Raw genomic sequence first — 18828 nt, 5'->3', positions numbered from 1 at the left:
GTAACCTCAATTTTAGGATGCGCAATTTACGCACTATTAAGGACAAATTTCTTTAAAATAATAAAATTTCAATAAAAAGAAAGTTTATAATCTTTGCTTCAAATTTTTTTCCATTAAATTTAGGACAAACATTTTGAAAACTTGCGTCGCTTTCTTAAAGTTGCATGTCTTTAAACTAAGGCAAATATTCTTTAAAGTAAAGAAACGCATTTGTGATTTAAAGAAATCGTCCTTAAATTAACTGAAATATTGAATCTTTAGATTTAAGATAAAAAGGCTTCAAATATAGGCTAGGTTAGGTCAGGTGGCAGCCCGATGTATCAGGCTCACTTAGACTATTCAGTCTATTGTGATACCACATTGGTGAACTTCTCTCTTATCACTGAGTGCTGCCCGATTCCATGTTAAGCTCAATGACAAGGGACCTCCTTTTTATAGCCGAGTCCGAACGGTGTTCCACATTGCAGTGAAACCACTTAGAGAAACTTTGAAACCCTCAGAAATGTCACCTGCATTACTGAGGTGGGATAATACACCGCTGAAGAACTTTTCGGTGTTCGGTCGAAGCAGGAATCGAACCCGCGACCTTGTGTATACAAGGCGGGCATGCTAACCATTACCATTTGTTAGCACGTGAATAGCTTTGTTAATATACCGGAAAAATAGAATGAAAATTCGATAATTGAGACCTGTATTCTAATTGCAATTTTATAGATTTAAATCCAGATAGGTCGCAAAAAGATTTCCTTATTTTAAATAACCCTCTTTGGCTCGGAATCAATACCAAAATCCTTAAAGGAAGGTCAAAATCTTTGGATCCAAGTAAACTTTTTTTGAGTGTGTAACCACTTGTGTTTGATAGCATTCAACTTGTTTTTGATATTTAGAGAATAGAAAATGTTGTGTTTGTAGAAGTGACAATATCTCTCCAATTTGTATCAAGCTAGGAACAAAAAATTAAAAAAAAAGACAAGTATATACGGCCATAAGTTCGGCCAGGCCGAAGCTTATGTACCCTCCACCATGGATTGCGTAGAAACTTCTACTGAAGCCGATGGCAAGGTATCTTAAAACTTCCTAATACCGTAATATATACCACATAGTCCATACGTGGTATATATTAAACTAGAAAAGGCCGATTAAATACGTATATAATTAAGTTTAAAGTTTCTATAGAAATAAAATTTTGACAAAATTTTCTATAGAAGTAAATTTTGGAAAAAAATTCTATAGAAATAAATTTTCTATAGAAATAAAATTTTGGCAAAATATTCTAGGTTAGGTTTTGACAAAATTTTCTATAGAAATAAAATTTTGACAACATTTACTATAGAACTAAATTTTGACAACATTTTCTATAGAAATAAAATTTTGACAAAATAAATAAATTTTCTATAGAAAAAAAATTTTGATAAAATTTTCTATAGAAATAAAATTTTGGCAAAATTTTCAATAGAAATAAAATTTTGGCAAAATTTTCTATAGAAATAAAATTTTGACAACATTTACTATAGAAGTAAAATTTTGACAACATTTACTATAGAAGTAAAATTTTGACAACATTTTCTATAGAAATAAAATTTGGAAAAAAATTTCTATAGAAATAAAATTTTGACAAAATTTTCTATAGAAATAAAATTTTGACAAAATTTTCTATAAAAATAAAATTTTGACAAAATTTTCTATAGAAATAACATTTTGACAATGTTTTCTATAAAAATAAAATTTTGGTAGATTATTTTTGACTCGAGTGGCAACCATGATTATGAACCGATATGGACCAATTTTTGTGTGATTGGGGATCGGCTATATATAACTATGGTATGGCATGGTTATTAGCGGCCTTATACTAACACCACGTTGCAAATTTCAACCGGATCGGATGAATTTTGCTCCTCCAAGAGGCTCCGGAGATCAAATCTGGGGAACGGTTTATATGGGGGCTATATATAATTATGGACCGATATCGACCAATTCTTGCGTGTTTGTTAGAGACCACATTCTTACACCATGTTCCAAATTTCAGCCGGATCGGATGAATTTTTGCTCCTCCAGGAGGCTCCAGAGGACAAATCTGGGGATCGATTTATATGGGGCTATATATAATTATGGACCGATATGGACCAATTCTTGCATGGTTGTTAGAGACCATATACTAACACCACGTACCAAATTTCAACCGGATCGGATGAATTTTGCTCCTCTTAGAGGCTCCGGAGGTCAAATCTGGGGAACGGTTTATATGGGGGCTACATATAATTATGGACCGATATGGACCAATTCTCGCGTGTTCGTTAGAGACGACATTCTAACACCATGTTCCAAATTTCAACCGGATCGGATGAATTTTGCTCCTCTAAGAGGCTCCGGAGGTCAAATCTGGGGATCGATTTTTGTATGGTCATTAGAGAACATATACCAACACCATGTACCAAATTTCATCCGATCCGGCTTCTCTTAGAGGCTCCGCAAGCCAAATCGGGGGGTCGGTTTATATGGGGGCTATATATAATTATGGACCGATGTGGACCAATTTTTGCATGGTTGTTAGAGACCATATACTACACCATGTACCAAATTTCAGCCGGATCGGATAAAATTTGCTTCTCTTAGAGGGTCTGCAAGCCAAATTTGGGTGTCCGTTTATATGGGGGATATACGTAAAAGTGGACCGATATGGCCCATTTGCAATACAATCCGGCCTACATCAATAGCAACTACTTGTGCCAAGTTTCAAGTCGATAGCTTGTTTCGTTCGGAAGTTAGCGTGATTTCAACAGACGGACGGACGGACGGAAAGATCGACTCAGAATTTCACCAGGACCCAGAATATATATATACTTTATGGGGTCTTAGAGCAATATTTCGATGTGTTACAAACGGAATGACTAAGTTAATATACCCCCATCTTATGGTGGAGGGTATAAAAATAAATTTAGTGTATAAACATAACCGTAGTATCGCTAGTAGCGGTACGACAAATACTTTTCGCGTCGAACAAATATAATAACAATAAATTTCCGAGGGGTTTTTTACAATTATTTTTTTTTAAATTCACCATTGGAGTTTAACAAAAACGTGTAATGTCTTGTTATTTAAAAATAAAAGAATTTACACGCTAGGCCAGGCAACAAGAATTACTAGTACTAAATTAAAAAGTGTGGTAAACAAGTGGTCGCCCACAGCATATCGCTATGATTATGTTTATACACTTACTAATTACTTACTTTCTGCCTTGCATGCCATTGTCAATATGGCAGTACCACAAACAAAGACAATCCATAAGTTACGATTTATGCCACTGAAGAAAGCTGTCCATATGGAGGGTTGTTGAAAAATTGTAATAGTTCCCATCTGGATAATGCTAATAGCCATCGGAAGTGCTACTAACCAAACACCAATCCCATATTTCAGTACACCACGAAAATTTCGTTGAAACTCGTCCTTGCTGAGGTATTTCAAGTAAAGGTCTCCAAACCAAATGCCAAAAAGGTAACCACCAAGATTGGTGTAGAAGGGTATGTAGTGGTAGTAGAAAAATGGCATATCCTTGATAAATCCATATCGATAGGATCTATTTTAGTATAGAATTTAATAATTACTAGGACTTATCTTTTTTTATATGAGGTCAGTACAAAGTTCTCTTCTTAGTATTAGAAATAGAAAATATTCAAATCTCCTTTTTTTATCAAAAGTTGCCCTTGAGAAATTGACCTGAACTTATGTAGTACTGGCCTTTAAGTAGTAACTTACTCGGGTTTAACCATGAATGTCGTTTCCAATTTCAAAGCATAATTTATTGCCGTGGGAATAAGAACAGTCAAAAAGGATAAAGTTATGAGCACTCGTTTCTTGTACTGAGGATATCTGTAAATGCAATACCACAAATAGTAGTTTCCAAATATATATTGGGTGGAATATGAATATTGGAAAGATACTTACTTGGAAATGAATATTAAGATGAGAGTATAAAAGGCAAATAATTGGAAATCAGCTGCTATATACCAAGTGTGAAGGCTAGCCTAAAATAAATGAATAAATAAATTTGTCTTTTATTATATGCAGAAAAAAGTAAACAGTTTTATAGCAAGAATGAACTACGTCGTGTAGGTTAGAATAGTTGGCAGCCCGATGTATCGGCTCACTTAGACTATTCAGTCCATTGTGATAACACATTGGTGAACATCTCCCTTATCACTTCTCCAATATCACATGCTGCCCAATTCCATGTTAAGCTCAATGACAAGAGACCTCCGAGTCCGAACGGCGTTCAACATTGCAGTGAAACCACTTAGAGAAGCTTTGAAATCCTCAGAAATGTCACCAGCATTACTGAGGCGGGATAATCCACCGCTGAAAAACTTTTTAGTGTTCGGTCGAAGCAGGAATCGAACCCACGACCTTGTGTATGCAAGGCGAGCATGCTAACCAATGCGCCACTGTGGCTCTACGTCGTGTAAAAATTGAACTTATTTTAAGATTTCCATAAAGGAAAATTGAATGCCCTGCACTGAAAAAACAATGAACCCACCAGCAAGAAAAATTTTGGTTCTTTTTAGACAATTAAGATTATTTTTAGAAAATGTTAACTAAACTGTATTACAAACGTTGACATTACGCCAATATCACAAAAATAACTAAATTTTTTTCGACAAATTCAAGAAAAAAAAAATATTAGACATAATTAATTTTTTTCACTTGTTAAAAAAATTTTGTAGTTTGAAGGAAAATATTGGAGTTAAAAATTGCAAGAATGTCTTTAGTGCCATACGAAGTTCAAGATGGATGCAGTTGTTGTAACATTTTGCAAATTTAAGAAAATAATGAACTATTTTGCGAGAAGTACGAATTTAGTAAATCTTTATGCTTCAGTTTTGTACAATTTGTTCCCGTTTTTAAGTTCATTTAACTAACGTACGCAACAAATTATTAGAGTAAAGAAAGCTTTCTTCAAACATAATAATTCCATGAACTAAAATAAAGTTAAATTGGCTTTAGCGAAATAGAGGGTTAAGTTTTTTTTTTGAGTGTAGGTTACTTTTAAACTACAACTTACGAAATTACACTCTCTTCTAGAAGAAACAAGTAAGGAAAGTCTAAAGTCGGGCGTGGCTGATTATATTATACCCTGCACCACTTTGTACATCTAAATTTTCCATACCATATCACATCCGTCAAATGTGTTGGGGGCGTGGTATATATTACACTTAAAATGGCCGATTAAATACGTATATAATTAAGTTTGACAAAATTTTCTATAGGAATAAAATTTCGACAAAATTTTCTATAGAAATAAAATTTTGACAAAATTTTCTATAGAAATAAAATTTTGCTAAATTATTTTTGCTCGAGTGGCAAGCATGATTATGAACCGATATGGACCAATTTTTGTGTGATTGGGGATCGGCTATATATAACTATAGACCGATATGGACCAATTTTGGCATGGTTATTAGCGGCCATATATTAACACCACGTTGCACATTTCAACCGGATCGGATGAATTTAGCTCGTCCAAGTGGCTCCGGAGTTCAAACCTGGGGATCGGTTTATATAGGGGCTATATATAATTATGGACTGATATGGACCAATTTTTGAATGGCTCTTAGAGACTATATACTAATACCATGTACCAAATTTCACCCGGATCGGATGAAATTTGCTTCTCTTAGAGCAATCGCAAGCCAAATTTGGGGGTCCGTTTATAAGGGGGCTATATAAAATTATGGACAGATATGGACCAATTTTTGCATAGTTGTTAGAGACCATATACTAATACCATGTACCAAATTTCAGCCGTATCGGATGAAATTTGCTTCTCTTTGAGGCTCCGCAAGCCAAATCTGGGGATCGGGGTAGATGGGGGCTATATATAATTATGGACAGATGTGGACCAATTTTTGCATAGTTGTTAGAGACCATTTACTAACACCATTTACCAAATTTCAGCCGGATCGGATGAAATTTGCTTCTCTTAGAGCAAACGCAAGCCAAATTTGGGGGTCCGTTTATATGGGGGCTATACGTAAAAGTGAACCGATATGGACCAATTTTTGCATGGTTGTTAGAGACCATATACTAACACCATGTACCAAATTTCAGCCGGATCGGATGAAATTTGCTTCTCTTAGAGCAATCGCAAGCCAAATTTGGGGATCCGTTTATACGGGGGCTATACGTAAAAGTGGACCGATATGGCCCATTTGCAATACCATCCGACCTACATCAATAACAACTACTTGTGCCAAGTTTCAAGTCGATAGCTTGTTTCGTTCGGAAGTTAGCGTGATTTCACCAGACGGACGGGCGGACATGCTCAGATCAACTAAGAATTTCACCACGACCCAGAAAATATATACTTTATGGGATCTTAGAGGAATATTTCGATGTGTTACAAACGGAATGACAAAGTTAATATACCCCCATCCTATGGTGGAGGGTATAAAAAAGGGAAACATTTAAATCTGAAGCAATTTTAAGGAAACTTCGCAAAAGTTTATTTAGGAAAATTAGAGTCATTTTTACATTTTTTGGACTAAGCAGTGCCGATTTTACAAGGAAAATGTTGGTATTTTGACCATTTTTGTCGAAATCAGAAAAACATATATATGGGAGCTATATTAAAATCTGAACCGATTTCAACCAAATTTGGCACGCATAGCTGCAATGCTAATTCTACTCCCTGTGTAAAATTTCAACTAAATCGGAGTTAAAAATGTACCTCTGTGGTCATATGAGTGTAAATCGGGTGAAAGCTGTATATGGGAGATGGGAGCTACCGTGGTGCAATGGTTAGCATGCCCGCCTTGCATACACAAGGTCGTGAGGGTTTCAAAACTTCTCTAAGTGGTTTCACTGCAATGTGGAACGCCGTTCGGACTCGGCTATAAAAAGGAGGTCTCTTGTCATTGAGCTTAACATGCAATCGGGCAGCACTCAGTGATAAGAGAGAAGTTCACCAATGTGGTATCACAATGGACTGAATAGTATAAGTGAGCCTGATACATAGGGCTGCCACCTAACCTATCCTATATATGGGAGATATATCTAAATCTGAACCGATTTCAACCACATTTGGCACGCATAGCTACAATGCTAATTCTACTAGATGTGCAAAATTTCAACTAAATCGGAGCAAAAAATTGGCCTCTGTGGTCATATGAGTGTAAATCGGGCGTAAGCTATATATGGGAGCTATATCCAAATCTGAACCGATTTCAACCAAATTTGGCATGCATAGCTACAATGCTAATTCTACTCAAATAAATCGGAGTAAACGATTGGCCACTGTGGTCATATGAGTGTAAATCGGGCGAACGACATTTTTGCCAAAGATACCATGTGCCTAACTCGTCTCCTTCTGGGTGTTGCAAACATATGCACTAACTTATAATACCCTGTTCCACAGTGTGGCGCAGGGTATAAAAATGAAGTAATAGTAAAGAAAAAATTATTGACCATTCAACCATACTGTAGTTCATTATACCCTGTGCCACACTGTGGAACAGGGTATTATAAGTTAGTGCATATGTTTGCAACACCCAGAAGGAGACGAGATAGACACATGGTGTCTTTGGCAAAAATGCTTAGGGTGGGCTCCTGACTCGATATAGCCATGTCCGTCTGTCCGTGAACACATTTTTGTAATCAAAGTCTAAGTCGCAGTTTTAGTCCAATCGACTTCAAATTTGGCACAAGTATGTGTTTTGGCTCAGAATAGAACCCTATTGATTTTGGAAGAAATCGGTTCAGATTTAAATATAGCTCCCATATATATCTTTCGCCCGGTATGGACTTATATGGTCCCAGAAGCCAGAGTTTTACCCTAATTTGCTTAAAATTTTGTACAAGAAAAACAATTAACACTGTAGTTAAGTGTGCCAAATTTCTTTGAAATCGGTTCAGATTTAGATATAGCTCCCATATATATCTTTCGCCCGATATGGACTAATACGGTCCCAGAAGACAGAGTTTTACCCCAATTTGGTTGAAATTTTGCACTGGGAGTACAATTAGTAGTGTAGTCAAGTGTGTCAAATTTGGTTGAAATCGGTTCAGGTTTAGATATATCTCCCATATATATCGTTCGCCCGATTTACAATCATATGACCACAGTGGCCAATCTTTTACTCCGATTTAATTGAAATTTTGCACAGGGAGTAGAATTAGCATTGTTGCTATGCGTGCCAAATTTGGTTGAAATCGGTTCAGATTTAGACATAGCTCCCATATACAGCTTTCGCCCGATTTACACTCATATGACCACAGAGGCCAATTTTTTGTTCCGATTTAGTTGAAATTTAGCGCAGGGAGTAGAATTAGCATTATAGCTATGCGTGCCAAATTTGGTTGAAATCGGTTCAGATTTAGATATAGCTCCCATATATAGCTTTCGCCCGATTTACACTCATATGACCACATAGGCCAATTTTTTGCTCCGATTTAGTTGAAATTTAGCACAGGGAGTATAATTAGCATTGTAGCTATACGTGCCAAATTTGGTTGAAATCGGTTCAGATTTAGATATATCTCCCATATATAGCTTTCGCCCGATTTACACTCATATGACCACAGAGGCCAATTTTTAACTCCGATTTAGTTGAAATGTTGCACAGGGTGTAGAATTTGCATTGTAGCTATGCGTGCCAAATTTGGTTGAAATCGGTTCAGATTTAGATATAACTCCCATATATATGTTTTTCTGATTTCGACAGAAATGGTCAAGATACCAACATTTTCCTTGTAATTTTCCTAAACATATATATCGAGCGATAAATCATAAATAAACTTTTGCGAAGTTTCCTTAAAATTGTTTCAGATTTAAATGTTTCCCATATTTATACCCTTCACCACTACTGTGGTACAGTGTAGAATAAGTTTGTGCATTTGTATGTAACGCCAAGAAGGAAAAGTCTGAGACCGATCTTTTAGTATACCGATCGTCTTAGAATTAAATTCTGAGTCGATTTAGCGATGTCCGTCCGTCTGTCTGGAGGTCTGTCTGTATGTATGTCAAATTTAGTCGAAATTGGTTCAGATTATATATAGCTCCCGTTATATGTACTCCAACCAGAGTTGGGAAAATATGGTAGACTATTTCATATTTTAGACCTATTTTCAATGGGATTTTCCTCCAATTGACTGCATAGTTTCCACGGAGAATATATTTAATATGAGATTTAATGGCGTTTTCGATTCGCAAAAAATATGTTGCCTTGGTGTTACCCTACTTTTTTCCTTATTGCATTTTCGACCAAATGATGGCGTCATTCCAAAGTTATTGTCATCCCACATATCTTGGCAAGATCTAACCAATATCCTTGTAAAATCATCTCTGCTGAATAGCAAAAATTGTAAATGTTACTCAAATTTTCCTATATCTCGAATACATAAGTATCGCCTGATAAATCATAAATGCTCTTTGTATAATTGCATTTAAATTTCTCTCGCTTCATATTTCCTATATTTGTTTACTAACCAGGGCGTTAGACGATTTCAATTTTAATTCGAGAGATTTTGTAGAAGTACAAAAAATTGTCTCCATTATAAGTATTTGTATCTGGAAATGCAAACCTTTATATAGCTCCCAGCAAATTTGAAGTAGTTGAGATGTAACACAAATGTTGATCTACATGGTGGTGCAGGGTATAATATAGTCGGTCCCGCCCGACTTTAGACTTTCCTTACTTGTTCTTACTATATTTTGGAATCGTACGAACATTTGCTTTTGATACCCTCCACCATAGGATGGGGGTATATTAACTTTGTCATTCCGTTTGTAACACATGGAAGTATTGTTCTAAGACCCCATAAAGTATATATATTCTGGGTCGTGGTGAAATTCTGAGTCGATCTGAGCTTGTCCGTCCGTTCATCTGTTGAAATCACGCTAACTTCCGAACGAAACAAGCTATCGACTTGAAACTTGGCACAAGTAGATGTTATTGATGTAGGTCTGATGGTATTGCAAATGGGCCATATCGGTCCACTTTTACGTATAGCCCCCATATAAAGGACCCCCAAATTTTGCTTGTAGACCCTCTTAGAGAAGCAAATTTCATCCGATCCGGCTGAAATTTGGTACATGGTGTATGACGGGGGTTTCACGCACTTGCACAGTTTTACTTTGAAAACTTTAAATTCAGTTTTTTTTTTTGGAAAAAAGGCAATTGAAAAATTGAAATGCCTTTCATTCATGTGTCAATTGGAAAATAGAAAATTTTCATTCTGGATCGACTTCACAATCATAATAAGTTGCAAGCAAAGATTTTGAAAAAAAAAAATAAAGAGAAATTGGTTTTGATTTGCGAATAAGATTTATTGCAATTAGCTGCGAAATACAATTTTTATCTTTAGCCGAAATCCTTTAATTTTTTTTAAATTTGAATATTGGTTTGACATCATTAAATCACAGGAAGTTGGACAAGGCTGTTATTTGGACACAGATCTTTTGGATCTGTGGGATGACTATCCCACAGATTGCAAAATTGGCATATGGAATTTTGACATGGCTGAAACGCACAATTAAATTGGATTGTGAAAGAAAAAAGGCTTTCAAAATGGCAATTAATGCGGCATAAATATCCCAAATTTACCTAAATATCGCAATTCGCTATAAATTACATGAAGCAACAAAGAATCCGGGTATCAAAAGAAAATCATATATAAGGAAATTATTTCTAGAGCCCTGTCTGGCCTACACTTTGAAAAATTACAATCAATATAGATCAACGTTTTCCAGAAAATACTATGGAGACCGCAAACCTACTCATCTATATATGTATATACTCTTAATTTAAATTATTCTTTTCAAGTTATATTAAGGAACTGTAACTCAAATACTGGTCCACAAGCGCTTGTTGGCTGAGCAACTCAAATAATTTCGTGAGTATTAAAGAATCTTTGTTTTTTTTATCTTCTTAATTTGTTATATATCTATGGATGATGGGAATTTTCATTATTTAAGATTATTCAACTAATTCTGATTTGTTTTCTTGTATTAGAATTTTAAAATATTGAGATAGGCCACTTTTTGCAATTTAACATAATTTTTAATTCCCCTTTAATTTATTTGTTGATCTAGAAATAATTGTCAATATAATGATTCCTAAAAATATGCAATATTATTATTAAAGTATTTGCGTTTAATTTTCGAAATTGAAGGTTTGAGCGTGTAGAGTGTCGTTAGGGCTGACAAACATCTTGGTCGGCAAGGCAGGGTGGGATAACCGATCGGATATCAATGACACCTAGATATCCATTTTCCGGGACCGGTTCCGTTTTCTTTTAAATAGCTAACTAGGTTTGTCATTATGAAAAAAAAGTGTATGCTACCATTAAAATTTTATTGTTGGTGTAAGCGGCTGGGATCTAACTTCGGCGACAAGAACACCCCCCCTCCACTGAGCAAGGTCGGAACATTCGGTAGCAATGGTCAGTAGAAGTTAGGATCCAGTGTGAGAGCCGTTACATAAAATAAATGGCGCCCAACGTGGGGCCCGATATCGGTGGAAAAAAATATAGAGTAATTAATTTACATAAACTTTGATAACAAATCATGTTCATGTTCATCTATCGATATTTCCCCATATAATGACAGATCAAAAAAAAAAAAAAAATCCAAATTTAGAAATATTTATCTGTTTTGGATTCTTTAATTTGCATTCATTCATGTGGGATTTAAAGCCAAACTTAGATAAATTTTTTTTGGGTTTGTCAGAATAATCACTCTAGAATGTTTGAGAATTTTGGTCCTGAGTACAGTTGGGATCTTACTCACATGACAGAGTTTTACTTTGGCATTAGATGTTAGTGAGTGGTAAAAATTTTAGTGCTATATGTTGAATAAGATCATTTAAGAAGGATTTTGATACTAAATAGTGGTTATCTACCTACAATGATCATATTCAATAGTTTTTTTTTATATTTGTTTCTAAGAAAATGGAATGGTAAAGGAAAACATTCTACACGTGATAATCTTCAAGAGTAGAATACTATCAGTTTGTGTATAAACATTTGCAACTCGAAGAATTTTTTTTTTTTTTCACATTGAGTAAAATAGTTATAAAACATGTATATTACGAACTTGAAGACGCGGATGGAAAAGGAAGCGGGATATACCATGCTAAAGACATCTGGAAATAAGATTTTTTTTTTTTTTTTTAGTACAGGTGGTGTATTTTATGACGGGGGTTTCACGCACTTGCACAGTTTTACTTTGAAAACTTTAAATTCAGTTTTTTTTTTGGAAAAAAGGCAATTGAAAAATTGAAATGCCTTTCATTCATGTGTCAATTGGAAAATAGAAAATTTTCATTCTGGATCGACTTCACAATCATAATAAGTTGCAAGCAAAGATTTTGAAAAAAAAAAAAAATAAAGAGAAATTGGTTTTGATTTGCGAATAAGATTTATTGCAATTAGCTGCGAAATACAATTTTTATCTTTAGCCGAAATCCTTTAATTTTTTTTAAATTTGAATATTGGTTTGACATCATTAAATCACAGGAAGTTGGACAAGGCTGTTATTTGGACACAGATCTTTTGGATCTGTGGGATGACTATCCCACAGATTGCAAAATTGGCATATGGAATTTTGACATGGCTGAAACGCACAATTAAATTGGATTGTGAAAGAAAAAAGGCTTTCAAAATGGCAATTAATGCGGCATAAATATCCCAAATTTACCTAAATATCGCAATTCGCTATAAATTACATGAAGCAACAAAGAATCCGGGTATCAAAAGAAAATCATATATAAGGAAATTATTTCTAGAGCCCTGTCTGGCCTACACTTTGAAAAATTACAATCAATATAGATCAACGTTTTCCAGAAAATACTATGGAGACCGCAAACCTACTCATCTATATATGTATATACTCTTAATTTAAATTATTCTTTTCAAGTTATATTAAGAAACTGTAACTCAAATACTGGTCCACAAGCGCTTGTTGGCTGAGCAACTCAAATAATTTCGTGAGTATTAAAGAATCTTTGTTTTTTTTATCTTCTTAATTTGTTATATATCTATGGATGATGGGAATTTTCATTATTTAAGATTATTCAACTAATTCTGATTTGTTTTCTTGTATTAGAATTTTAAAATATTGAGATAGGCCACTTTTTGCAATTTAACATAATTTTTAATTCCCCTTTAATTTATTTGTTGATCTAGAAATAATTGTCAATATAATGATTCCTAAAAATATGCAATATTATTATTAAAGTATTTGCGTTTAATTTTCGAAATTGAAGGTTTGAGCGTGTAGAGTGTCGTTAGGGCTGACAAACATCTTGGTCGGCAAGGCAGGGTGGGATAACCGATCGGATATCAATGACACCTAGATATCCATTTTCCGGGACCGGTTCCGTTTTCTTTTAAATAGCTAACTAGGTTTGTCATTATGAAAAAAAAGTGTATGCTACCATTAAAATTTTATTGTTGGTGTAAGCGGCTGGGATCTAACTTCGGCGACAAGAACACCCCCCCTCCACTGAGCAAGGTCGGAACATTCGGTAGCAATGGTCAGTAGAAGTTAGGATCCAGTGTGAGAGCCGTTACAGGTGTTAGTATATGGTCTTTAACAACCATGCAAAAATTGGTCCACATCGGTCCATAATTATATATAGCCCCCATATAAACCGATCCCCCGACTTGGCTTGCGGAGCCTCTAAAAGAAGCAAATTTTATCCGATCCGACTGAAATTTGGTACATGGTGTCAGTATATGGTCACATCAGTTCATAATTATATATAGCCCCCATATAAATCGATCCCCCGATTTGGCTTGCGGAGCCTCGTGGAAGAGCAAATTTCATCCGATCCGGCTGAAATATGGTACATGGTGTTAGTATATGGTCTCTAATGACCATGCAAAAATTGGTCCACATCGGTCCATAATTATATATAGCCCCCATATAAACCGATCACCAGATTTGACCTCCGGAGCCTCTTGGAAGACCAAAATTAAACTGATTCAGTTGAAATTTGGAACGTGGTGTTAATATATGGCCTCAAACACTCATGCAAAAATTGGTCGAAATCGGTCGATAATCATATATGGCCCCCATTTAAACCAATGCCCAGATTTGATTTCCGGAGCCCCTTGGAAGAGCAAAATCCATCCGATTCTGTTGAAATTTAGTACGTGGTGTTAGTATATGTTATCCAACAACCATGCAGGAATTGGTTCATATCAGTCCGTAGCCCCATATAAACCGATCCCCAGATTTGACCTCCGGTGCCTTTTGGAGAAGCAAAATTCATCCGATTTTGTTAAAATTTGGTATGTTGTGGTAGTATATGATATTTGACAGCAATGCTAAAAGTGGTCCATATCAGTCCATAATCATAAATATAAACCGATCCCGAGATTGGGTTTTGGAGCCTTTTGGAGGAGCAAATTTCATCCGAGTCAGTTGAAATTTGGTACATTAAAATTTCGAAATGGCTAATGGACATAAAGGAAGTAATTCTGACAATAGCAGCAACTTCAATAGATGCATCACGATTACATTGTTTTTCACCATTCTCGCAGTTGTATTGATTCGTAAAAACTTACCGAAGTTTTTGGAGTGAAATTGGTAATCATAAAAATATTTTGCCACCAATTTTCTCGACTAAATGTGCGGTTAAATTCGCTTATGTGACGCCAAAATGGACCATCTGTTAGAGAGCTTAAGACAGTGCCATTGATCCAAACAATCAAGGCTACAGATGGTAAAAACCTAAAATATAAAAAAAGGAAAGCCTCAATAAGAAATCAAAGGAAATCTAGTTCTAGCTTAAACCTACCTTAGCAAACGACCAAATACTATGATAACAAAAAGTTTCATGCACTTTCTCCAACTGGTCTCAGGTGTAACATAATTGGCCTCCTTAAATTTTACATAGAATAACAGACCACTCATTACCATATATATTTCGATGACTATTGAAGAATTGAGCAACCATAGGCCGATTGATGATTCAGCGAAATTCTCAAAAAATTCTGGATTTTGAACATGTAAGAATTGTACATATATAGAATGACCATGTAATACCATCAAGGTACAGACAGAGCGAAAGCCATCGAGATAGGAAAACTCATTGCTAATTTTACCACGATGAGGTTGAATGAGGCGAGAGTAGTTTCGTGGTAGAGAGAATGATGTTAAGAGACGTAATACTAAAAGTGGGAAAGAAGAGGCAGAACAGTTTTTATTTCCAAAAATGTTTGTGGTAATAACGAATATTAATTGCTATAATAGTTAAAATAAATACTCAAAAAGTAAATTTGTTTTTGTCATGATTAAAAATTATTTAAAAATTATAGAAATGTATAGATATAGTGTGACTAATGTATTGTAACCGTCTTCATTCCGATACTGCTCTCCTGATAGCTGATTTATTCCAGTCACAGTCATTTTACTGTTTTCAGGCTAACAAAACCATTTTGATCTATTGCATTTAGAAATAAAGTTATACGTGATGGAATTTAAGCGTGATATTGCATTGAAAAAATATTGACCTAATATTATGGATTATGGAATATAAATTTTAGGATATCCCTAAAACTTCATAATATTAAGGACAACATTATTTAAAATAAAGAAATTTTAATTAAAAGATGTTCATAATATTTGCTTTAAAATTTGTTTCTTTAAAAATTAGTACTCGCTAAACCTGCGTTAAAGTCATATGTCTTAGAAGTAAGGCAATTTTTCCTTAAAGTAAAGAAAAACATTTTTGGTTTAAATAAAAATCTTTCAATTTAATTAAACTGCACAAGGCGTGCAATTAGTAATATAGTCAATTGGGCTAAATTTGGTGGACATCGGTCATCAGATTTAGATAGACAGTGCTGTTCAAAACATTTGGAACTATACCTATCATAATCTTAATCTAGGTAAATCTACCATTATAATAAGAATTTTATAGTCTGATATAACCTGTTCAAAATATTTACCATACAAAATTTTCTTCTGTAATGACATTATTTTTGTATTTTGTTAAAAGTTATAAGGACGTAAACGAGGATACACCGAAAAAAAAGTTTACTATTTTTTATGAAAAATGAACTAACCCATAGTAAGAATGACCATGATTTGGCGCCAAAGATTTTTTTCATCTAGATAAGTTCATGATTTTCTTATAAATTAGTTCATGTATTACATCGTATTTTAGTTCATTATTACTATGCTGTGGGAAGAATATAGTTAAACTCATTCAAAATATTCCTGCTATCCGGAAAAATTAACAATTTTTTGGGAAACCTGTATTGAGAAATTGGTTTGAAATAAACTGTTTGTCGGTATAATTTTCAAAAAAGTAGAGAAATTGAGGAATCAAAAGTACAAAAAGCCTGTATACAACTAAGAAATTTTTCGTACAAAACAAGTCAATTTTCTATAACCACCAGTATTTTATTTCAAAGAATTATTATTATATTACACAAAACTATGGCTTATGATATACAATAAAGGAAATATTTTTATTAGTACGTTGGACGCATTTACTTCTCGGTAGTTAGTAATTGCTTCTTCAAAAGAGTAATATTCTATGTTATTAGGACTAAACTAATTAATTTAAATGTCCATGTTTTCTATCCATATGAAAGATATATGTGGCATAAGTTGCTATATTCAATTGAATTGTCCAATTTCATCGATTTTGGCTAACTTTTGTTGGGCGGATTTGGCTTAGAGGCATCTGAAGTTATACAAAATATAAGAAAAATATTATTAATTAATTAATTCTATCGTTCATATTGATCTTTAACTTACGGTTTTCAAGAGTATTTCCTAGAGCCAATAAGGATATCAGCTTAATTAGTATTAAACAGTAAGAATATTCAAAAAATTACCATTGCGAGACCTGTCTACCTGCAAGTGAAAAAAATAATTTTTAATAAATTGAAATTTTGGTTTTATTAAAAACGGACAAAATACCGTTTACAGAAAAACTTACCACATTGAAAAATCCATCCAGTAGGTACATTATTGGAATCATATCCATGGACAAATGGGACAAATGAAATTATTCTCAGAATATAATTGAAATAAAAATATTATAAAATTAGACATGATTTCCACTTGTCAGTATAGCATTTAGTATTTAAGGTGGATATTAAGTTCGAGTTTAGCGGCTAAAATTGCAATTTCCATGATAAGTTTTCTTTAATAATCCATTATAAAAAATAATCTTTATAAAAAAACTTGATTTGGGCTATTCTCATTCAAGTTATATTTAAATTTGTATCGAAGACGTATAATTGTATACTTTGCTTAGTGATTTATTTTTAATTTTAGCGGCTAAACTCGAACTTAGTACTCACCTGTAGGAATTGCTGTAACATAAAAAATAGAGATTCAAAAAATGGTTGCTTCTCAACCTGTGACCCAGATGTAGAATAAATATAAATCATCCTATTACCACTCATGTTGTATATTTTTTATGTAAATCAATTTAAAATCCGCACTAATTTTAAACTAACATATTAACAGAAATATACAGTTCCTTAATCTGTTATTTGTTTTTTATCAATAAAAAGCGTTTTTGATTCCTCTAACATCACATCATTCACTTCTCAGTTTCTAAAATGTTTCGAAATAAATGTATTTTCATTAATAAACACCAATACCGCACGTACAATTTTGCAAAATTAAATCCACGTGTGCACTTCATAAATGCATCAACATAACTGAATGCAACAATAAAACTGAAAGACACAAATAGTCATAAGGGATACATACCTGCCGTAAAGAAAAACAACTCCACACACACACGTTCCCTTTCTGATCTTGCTATTGCAAAAAAACAACTCTCACCACAAAAGATACCAACAACACACAAGGAACATTCCATTGTCTCTAGAATCAAAACAACCAACAACAGCATAAATGACGCAATAACAAACACAAACAATCATACGAGATATACACAAAATGTCTCTAAAAACTCCCTCGCATGATGCACTCACATTTTCCAGTAGCACGTTTATTGATTAGTAGGAATTCTATCTATAAGTTAAGGTAAAATATATACGAGGAATATATGAGGAATCTATAAAAATTATATGCACCTGTCAAGGATTATATTAACTAATTTTTATTCTATTTTAACTAAAATTTTCAATGTGAGTAAAAACACTCCAACATATAATAAAAAGGGAAATAATCTGTAAGTAGTCATCGTACGAATCGGTAATGTCGTTAAGTTAATTTTTACTACAAAAAATTTTTTTCCATACAAAATTTTGTCTTAGTAAATTGTCCACATTTCGTAGTAAGATTTTTATATTGCCCATGTATTTTTATAATAGAATCAACGATGCATTAACTACTGTGTTGGAAATTTATTTAAGGAAAAATCCTTCCCATTTCGTAGTTAGTGAACTAAAAAACATTTACTGAATTTTTATAAGTTTTGCTTTAGCTAAGTTAATTTTCGTTGTGGTTACGAAAAATGAACTATATTACAGTAAATTTGTTGAAATATGTGGAAGTCAAAATGGTCCTTAAATTTACAAGACACTTTTTTTTCTGTGTAGATTATTCATACAAACAAGTATATACGACCGTAAGTTCGGCCAGGCCGAATCTTATGTACCCTCCACCATGGATTGCGTAGAAACTTCTGCGAAAGACTGTTACCCACAATCGAATTACTTGCGTTGTGGTAATACTTACCGATGGCAAGGTATCTTAGCACTTCTTAACATCGTTTTCTAAATTGTGAGTTAGTCCATACGTGGTATATATTAGACAAAAAAGCTATGTATAGGTAAGTCTACAAATAATTACGAATTGATATGGACTTTTGCGCGGTACGTGGAGAGCCAGAATTG

The 18828-nt window shown here is 33.9% G+C and overlaps 1 protein-coding gene across 1 annotated transcript in view; it reads left to right on the top strand.

Moving 5' to 3' along the window:
• The window catches only part of LOC142238146 (uncharacterized), a 404035-nt gene that overhangs the window by 232936 nt on the left and 152271 nt on the right, over nucleotides 1–18828 (top strand). The gene's annotated exons all lie outside the window — the stretch shown is intronic.

This window comes from Haematobia irritans, chromosome 5 (genome assembly GCF_050003625.1).
Source record: "Haematobia irritans isolate KBUSLIRL chromosome 5, ASM5000362v1, whole genome shotgun sequence".
In the NCBI taxonomy this organism is placed as follows: Eukaryota; Metazoa; Arthropoda; class Insecta; order Diptera; family Muscidae; genus Haematobia; species Haematobia irritans.
Note: the sequence above shows the minus strand (reverse complement) of the source record. Positions and strands in the feature narration are given on the sequence as shown.